This window comes from Schistocerca cancellata, chromosome 9 (genome assembly GCF_023864275.1).
Source record: "Schistocerca cancellata isolate TAMUIC-IGC-003103 chromosome 9, iqSchCanc2.1, whole genome shotgun sequence".
Classification (NCBI taxonomy): domain Eukaryota; kingdom Metazoa; phylum Arthropoda; class Insecta; order Orthoptera; family Acrididae; genus Schistocerca; species Schistocerca cancellata.
In genome coordinates, this window is record NC_064634.1 from 242,876,915 (window position 1) to 242,885,732 (window position 8,818).

Genomic DNA, 8,818 nt, shown 5'->3' on the forward strand with positions numbered 1-8,818 from the left:
GACGTGCTGGTCCAGATTGCGGTTTACGCCAGTACCTCTAATACCCAGTAGCACGTCCTCTTATATTGATTCATGCCTTTATTCGTCGTGGTATACTATCCACAAATTCATCAAGCCATTGTTGGTCCAGATTGTCCCTCTCCTCGACGGCGATTCGGCGATTGGTGGTCACGTCGTCCATAAACATAACTTTTCAATCTATCCCAGGAAAGTTCGGTAGGGTTCATGTCTGAAGAATTTGCTGGCCACTCTAGTCGAACGATGTCTTTATCCTGAAGGAAGTCATTCACGAGACGTGCACGATGGGGGCACGAACTGCCGTCTATGAAGACGAATACCTCGCCAATTTGCTGCCGATATGGTTGCACGGTCGGAGGAAGGCATTCACGTATCGTACAGCCGTTACGGCGCCTTCCATGACCACCAGCGGCGTACGTAGGCCCCACATAATACTACCCCAAAACAACACTTTGCTGCACTCGCTGGACAGTGTGTCTAAAGCGTTCAGCCTGACCGGGTTGCCTCGAAACACGTCTCCAACGATTGCCTGATTGAAGGCATCTGCGACACTCATCGTAGAAGAGAACGTGATGGAAATCCTGAGGGGACCATTCGGCACGTTGTTTGGCCCATCTGCACCGCGCTGCATGATGTCATGGTTGCAAAGATGGACCTCACCATGGACGTCTGGAGTGAGGTTGCGTATCTTGCAGCCTATAGCACACAGTTTGAGTCGTAGCACGACGTCCTGTGGCTACACGAAAAGCATTGTTGAACATGATGGCGTTACTGCCAGAGTACCTCCGAGCCATAATCCGTAGGTAGCAGTCATCCACTGCAGTAGTAGCCTTGGGGTACTACTGCATCTCCGAACAACATTGCTTTGGTTCACCGAGACGCCTTTACACTTCTCTTGCTGAGAGCCATTCCTGGCACAAAATAACAGTGCGGACGCGATCGCACCGTGGCGTTGGCCGTCTAGGTATGGTTGAACTAAAGACAACACTAGCCGTCTATCTCCTTCCTGGTGGAATGACTGGAATTGATCGGTTGTCGGACCCCCTCCGTGTAATTAGCGCTGCTCGTGCATGGTTGTTTACATCTTTGGGCGTTTTTAGTGACATACCTGAACAGTGAAAGGGACTATGTCTGTGATACAATATCCACAGTCAACGTCTATCTTCAGGAGTTCTGGAAACTGGGATGGTGCAAAACATTTTTTGATGTGTGTTAATGATGAGTAAAGTCTGTTACGTGTGTCTGTTGTGTTTATTACGGAAAAACGCTACGGAATTATTCACCAACCTAATATAAGGGACGTTCAAAATTAAACAAGGCGAAGACCACTTGCTGTGAAAGAAGGGTGACCCCTATAAGAGCACTGAGGCTCCATACTCGCCGCTAGAGGGACACGGGCGCACATCCACGTGACGAAAGAGCCATCACACGCACGCTTATAGAGTCCACTTCGCTCAGTAGCGCCGCAAAAAGGAAATAGAGGATTCAAAGAAGAGCAAAGGGATGCGGCGTGTTTCCTTACAGCGAAGGACAGGGGGGAACGGAAATTCATCAAAGAATGGCATACGTGCACTGAGAGTATTGCACGTCTGTTTGTGGGGTGGCGGGTGGAATTATTGTTAATAAATGTTTTGTTTGTTTTTCCCGGCCGATTAGCCATATGTGGGGCGGCGGGTGGAATTATTGTTGTTAAATGTTCCTATTATTTATGCTGTCTTTTGCCGTTCTCAACACTGGCTCTCTAACTATAATACTGGCAACCAGAAAGTGATTAGCAAAACGTGAAGCCTGTAATTTGAATTCCTAGTGCCCACTTCATCTGAGAAATACATTTATGGCTACAGCTTATAGCTCTGAGGAATTAGGAGATTGTCTGGGATTCATAATCAAAAACCATTTTCTCTAAAATGTTCACTATATTCTGAAAGTCACAGACCAAAAAGAATCCACACAATCCAACTACCAGAGCAGTTCAGAGTCTAATGCGCTGATGCAACTATAACTGTTCAAACTACATGTTTAAGTGAATGCTCGCCATAATTTGATGATAATGTTCATCAAACGCCACGCTAAATAATGGTAGAATGTCTGTCCCGCGGCGGCGGCACGTGAAAATACGACATACGAAAACTGAAGACAGATCATTAAAGTCATCCCAGAATTAATACTTCACTCGGAAACGATTTCATGGTTACGTGTATCCCGAGTAACTTATTACGGCATCCGAGGCTGTTTATAGCAATGATACCGACGCGACGCGACTCCCGGCACAGGTCGTGTGCTATTCAGCGTCTGGAGAGAACTGGGGCCTTTTCCTCTCGCGCAGCGTTCTTATATATAAAGCCGCGCTGCGGACGACTAAGGGAACGCCTGATCAAAATTGCTCTCCCGACTAGCCGCTGGGCTAGTAATACACCACTTCAAGTTATTGAATAAACCATTGCTTCCTTTGCTGATGGCCGATGAAGCTCTCAATTTAAATGTGCATTCAGCACACAGGTAAGTAATCATAATAAAAATATGACGTGGCTAAGTCAATTATTTTGGGCGAGAGAATTAATTTAATTACACTACACGCAGTAGACGAGCTCTGAACTTGCCCTTTGGAGATACGCTATCGCTATAGTTTTATAGTTATTCAGTTGAAACTTCTCACATCTTTATGATTATAGCGGATCTCCCTCCTACTTAAATTTAAACATCCTAGCCTTATTTATTCGCCTACTTAATCTATCTTGCTTCCTTAATTTGTAAGACAAAAACCAGAAAATCATGAATTTCAACTAAAATTTTAATTTGTTAAATCCAGAATACTGTTTCTACTAAATTATTATGAAAAGGGAATCTAAATATAATTTTTTTAGTTTTTAGCTCTTTTCTGTTGCGGCAATGGTTTTTACAGGAAAACGTCCAAATTTCGAAAATGGTTAAAGTTATTGAACTGACATTCAACACATATTTATTTAGTATTACTCCTGACATGCTAGAAACGTTTCAGGTTATTTACTTGATTTTTAAAGTATTGCGCAACATTTATGACGTCAGAGCTAGTTACAGCGGACTAGGCTGGCACACAATGGAAAGACTGATGTGAATTTTATACGGCGTGAGTAGGCTGCTTCCCTACATGTTGGAATTTCGGCTCTCAGTCCGACCTCTGGGCCAATGACTGTCACCGTAACTCGTCGGTCTTCAGTAACTATGGCATCCACCTGCAGGGCAATGGTATCGATAATTCGGTGTGGTGTGCCGTATAGTGCTCATCGACCGACCGACATCCGTCCAAATTTGTTCTTCCACGCCTCGACCTTCTGCTATTCTTCTATGAATTTTCCTTCCCCGCATTCCTAGGGCTGGCGGGAAACGCATTACACCCATTTTCTCTTCTTTTGAGGCCTCGATTTCTCTGTTTTTAACTCTGCTGCGACCACCATACGTTCGAAGCGTGCACGAGCTCGTTCTGCCGTCACGTGGATGTGCGCCCATATCCGTCTAGCGGCTTATTTGGGGCATCACTCTTTTCTTCGTAGGCAGTGGGACTACGATCCGTTTCGCGCTTTTTCTTTTACAGCCACCGGATCGTTTCTTTTTGAATGCCCCTTCTAGATTCCAGACTGAGATTTACTGGAAAAATCCTCAGGTGGAGTAATCCACCATTGATGGAGTTTGGAAACAAAATACTTGGTAGATCTATACTTCAATATTGCATTGCATATCGCCAGGTAGATTTGATAAAGGGAATACAGAATATACAAAGGGCATTCAATAAGTAGTACTACAAGTTTTTCTTCTCGGCCAGTTTCGGTTGCAAAATTGCGAAATTTGTTGCTAGACATCTTGGAATAGTCTCGGTTAGCCCCTATAGTTACATGAAGTTCCAATAGGTGGCAGCGCTACACGTGGCCTTCAAAATGGCGTCTATGACGGGGTGCTTTCCAAGCAGAGAGCTGTCATGGAGTTTCTTTTGGAGGAAAATCAGAGTATCGCAGATAGTTATAGGCGCTTGAAGAATTTTTCGCAGACTTGACAGTGAACAAAAGCACGGTGAGTCATTGGGCGAAGCGTCTGCCATCGTTGCAACAAGGTCGCGCAAACCTGTCCCATACCTCGCGTGCAGACCGGCCGGACACAGCTGAGACTCCTGCAATGTTGGAACGTGTGGACAGTCTCAACGCGGTAACCGACGGATCACAATCAAACGCCTCGCTGCAAAATTGGGCGTCTGTGTTGGTAGTTCTGACACACTGGTTCACCAGTTGGGGGTACTCAAAGATGCGTGGTTCAAATGGCTGTAAGCATTATGGGACTTAACATCTGAGGTCATCAGTCCCCTAGACTTAGAACTACTTAAACCTAACTAACCTAAGGACATCATACACATCCATACCCGAGGCAGGATTCGAACCTGCGACCGTAGCAGCATTACTGTTCCGGACTGAAGCGCCTAGAACCACTCGGCCACAGCGGCCGGCTTCAAAGATGTGTGGCCTCTGGGTTCCTCATCGCCTAACAGTAGACCATAAAGAGCAACGAAGGACCGTCTGTGCAGAGTTCCCTCGCCTTACGAGATTGATCGTGTCAATTTCTTGACAAACAGCGTCACAGGCAGATAAACATGGATTTATCACTTCGAACCGGAAACTAAAGGGCAATCCATGAAGTGGCGCCGCACCACCTCTCCTCCGAAGAAGAAGTTCAAAGCCGCACCTTCAGCCAGGTCTTCTGGGATTCTGAAGGAGTTATTCCATTTGATGTCGTCCGACATAGTACAATGATAAACTTGTACTGTGCTGCCCTTGGTAAACTGAAGAAACTGCTTCAGCTTGTTCTTTGCCCGAAAAATGCAGACGAACTTCTCGTTCTCCATGAGAACGCAAGGCCTGATGCACGTCTGCGCCCACGAGAGAAGCTCACAGAAGTTCATTGGGCTTTGTTTCCTCATCCAACCTTCAGCCCAGATCTCACACCTTCTGACTTCCATGCGTTTGGTGTAATGAAGGCTGCACTCTTCGGCAAGCAGGACGTGGATGAGGGGGGTTTATTGATGCAGTAAGACGTTGTCTCCGACGTCTACCAGTAAAGTGGTATTTTGAGGGCATACAGGCCCTCCCAGTAAGGTGCCGTCCCATTGAACGGAGAGTATTTTGAATAATAGGGTTTTGTAACCAAAAGTAAGGGGAATAATGTGGTGCACTGGAATCCTGAATAAAACCGACCTGCTTTCAGAAAAGTGTTGCATTACTTATTGAAAGTCTCTCGTACAAAACAGGCGCGTGTTTCGTCACGGTTTTGTTTGGTGAGCACCAAAGCGTTATCCAAGTTGTAAGGTGCCTCTAACGTGAGGAAGACATTTTTACCAGTTTTAATAAATTATTGTCTCTTATTGATGTTTTCACGATAGTTATGAAATGCTGTAGTCCGTAGCTGGCCATGAGTCGGAGATCACTTCCCACGCTTTCTGGCTAGGTGACGAAGCGACCATATGTCACGCGTAGTGGGGTGGGGCTCGGCGCTGGACGGTACCAACAAGCGCCAGCCTGGGAAATATACATGACGGGAAGTACCGCCATCTTGGCGCCAAAGTCACCGATTTTGTTTATTTATATTTAATAATTAAAGTCATTTATGGCAATATGAATACTAGGAGGAACCTCTGGATGTTTAAAACTATTTATCATGAGTTTGCCTCGTTAAAATTCACACCCGTTCATTAAAAAATGCATATCTTAGTAAGTACGAACTTGATCGGAAATTCACGAACTGTGACGAAACTAGTAAGAGATACGGACTGCGCCCCAAAGTCGGCAGTCGGCGTTAAGATCTCGTTCTCTCTTGTTCGGTGGTAGCCATGCTGCCGGTTACGAGTAGTTTGTGACATGAGTGTTTAATGATTGATATAATTGGAATAAATGTGATATTACGGCATTCTGAAAATTAATTTCTAGTAAATAGATACCCCAAAGTTGATCGACAGCAGTTTCAGACAAGTAGCTTCCACCGACAGAGACATCCAATGCGCCAATGAAGAATCTGCACGGCACGACATTTACGAGAGCTGTACCGCGCAAAGGTAGGAGGAAATCCGACGACACGTCCCACAAAGGCGGATCAAGGAAGGTCCGACTTACACTCGCAAATTCCGGGTGGAAATGCTGACCAGTTATACTGTATGTCACATATACCACCCTCTACGGAATCGCGGCTAAGCTGAGTAATAACAGTATCGGTTTAGAAGCAAGGGGATCTTGCAAAGTGCGGTGGCAAAGACTGCAAGACACACGTTGCGCATCAAAGTGTGGTCTGTTGTTAGAATTCCGAGAGCGTTCGGTTCGAGAAGAGTCAGGAACATATTGCTACCTCCTGCAAACATCTCGTCTCCGCAAACCCCATTTTACTGGGATCCGTCCGTCAGTCGCCGTATTCGGCCGAGTTGGCCTTGTACAGGTAGCGCTTACCGATGCCTCTGTCTGTCGTGCGAGTAGTCCGTCTTACTCGGGCGTCTTCCGCTGACCAGTTGGTAGGACGAATACGGTTCCACCGGACGCCACGGCGCGGCTAACGTTGCAGACAGGTGGCAGCCGGCCGTTACACGTGAGCTGAATGTGGTGCCGTCGACTGTGCTGAAGTCAGCGAGAGCCAAGCACTTCCCCGCCTGAGTTACGACCTGTGTGGTTTCGGGCGTGTCCGGGAGAAGCCACCGGCATTCCGAGGCTCTGCGGACTAGTGGGGAGCCGCGTCCCTTGAGTTACGGCTGCGTGGCCCAGCGGCTTCCGCCTCGCGGAGGACATTCTTTTACCTTCGCGCTCAGTCGTTAGCGCGATGGACGGCGCAATTAGCAAACTGCCTGACCAGCATCAGTATTCATAACCGCGGCGGGACCGGTACAGCTGACCACCGACTCTGGGCTGCGAAGCCGCATCTTCCTTTTTATTCCTTCTTTCTGTCGCAGGGTTTAATGGCCCCTCAGCAGGGAGGTCGCAAAGACAGATTAGCCCGGTTTTCCTAGCGGGCGAGGTTAATATCTTTGGGCTTTGCCACCATCAAATGATTTTATCTCTGGTCCCACATGCCTGTTCAGGTAAATTTCCTGTTCATAATATGATCTTAAAAAGAAACAGCATTTTTCAAAGGTGGCTAAGATGGAGAAGAATGTCATAACTGAGCGAAGTTGTAACCCCTCAACTCCATTACTAATCGGTTAATCCGATAATATGAGTGTGTTCGCGTGTGCCTCGAATTTAATTTTCGACGAGGCTATCGTCTCCGAAGAAAATTTGACGTGTTGGTGGAGGGAAGTGTACAACAAGTCGTTCCAGCCTATTCTACTCCAGTTCTTCCTTATTGCATAGATTATGGTCAGTACCTAAACAGTGCCATCACATAACATACGAAATGAAAAGTGGAACCACATGACTCCACACACGCAACCAATGCTAACCGTTTATCCGCCGACAAACTGAAAAGAGAATAACATACGTATTAATATTTTATTATGGTACACTACACCTATAAACAGTTACAATAAATACAATATTACAATTAATGTTGTGTATTGTGGCCCCACATTGGGCGACAATGTGACGTGTGATGTAACTGTGTGGGTCCACAAATGAACTAAATGAAATAATACAGAAGTTAATTAAGACGGTCGGCAACCCAACTGGGCACAGGCTATAAACTAACTGATCAATAATACGAACAGCAGCGAATATGTAACTGTTAGACTGTACCTGTGGTAATAGAAGGTTGGCACATGTTACTGACTACGCAATATGTAGCACTCCGTCTTCAGGCCACAAGTGGCCCATCGGGACCATCCGACCGCCGTGTCATCCTCATTGAGGATGTGGATAGGAGGGGCGTGTGGTCAGCACACCGCTCTCCCAGTCGTTATGATGGTTTTCTTTGACCGGAGCCACTACTATTCGGTCGAGTAGCTCCTCAGTTGGCATCACGAGGCTGAGTGCACCCCGAAAAATGGCAACAACGCATGGCGGCCCAGATGGTTACCCATCCAAGTACTGGTCACGCCCAACAGCGCTTAACTTCGGTGATCTGACGGGAACCGGTGTATTCACTGCAGCGAGGCCGTTGCCCGACAACACAAGACCTTACGAAACAATAACGAATAAAAGAGGTGGTTGCCTGATATCGTGAAAAATCAGCTATGTTAATTTGGTAAAAGGTTTTTAAGCTCGTTAGAAAAAGGTAAATGACTGATTGGAGCTACCTCTTTTGTTATGACAATAATTTACGTAACCTCAGAATAACGTTTACATAAGAGCACTAGTTTCTGGATATGACGAGCTACGTACTTTGAACAGATTGTAATTACTATGAAAATTTACTCGATCAAATAAGTAACTGTTTAGCTTTCTACAGATTGACAACGCAAAAATACGAATCATTTTAGTACTCAACAGCATTATTGCAATAGACACAGGCATGAAATATGCGAACTTAATTTATTTTTAAGTTGTTATTGTTAGAATTACTTTAATTTTAGTTAATTTACTTTACTTCAGTTTGAATCAACAAAAATGACTTTGTCTCTAAATATTATTCAACTACACTGTTAACTTATTTGGGCTTCATTATTACTTTCTTTCAGTTATCTTTTAGCAAACAAACAAAACTGGGAATGATATTTAATACTTTTCATTTGGCTATTTAGACAACGACACTCGAGTATTCAGTAACTAGAAAGGAATACCACAAATACGTGACAATGCCTGAGGCTCGTGACAAGATCAGATACCTACAGTTTTTACACACAGCACTTACAATTGCAATAAATTTT

At 45.4% G+C, this 8,818-nt stretch overlaps 1 pseudogene; it reads right to left on the reverse strand.

The window, feature by feature from the left end:
* Positions 1–7,996: 7,996 nt before the first annotated feature.
* LOC126102178 (5S ribosomal RNA) lies at positions 7,997–8,114 on the reverse strand (annotated as a pseudogene).
* Between the last annotated feature and the right edge of the window lie 704 nt (positions 8,115–8,818).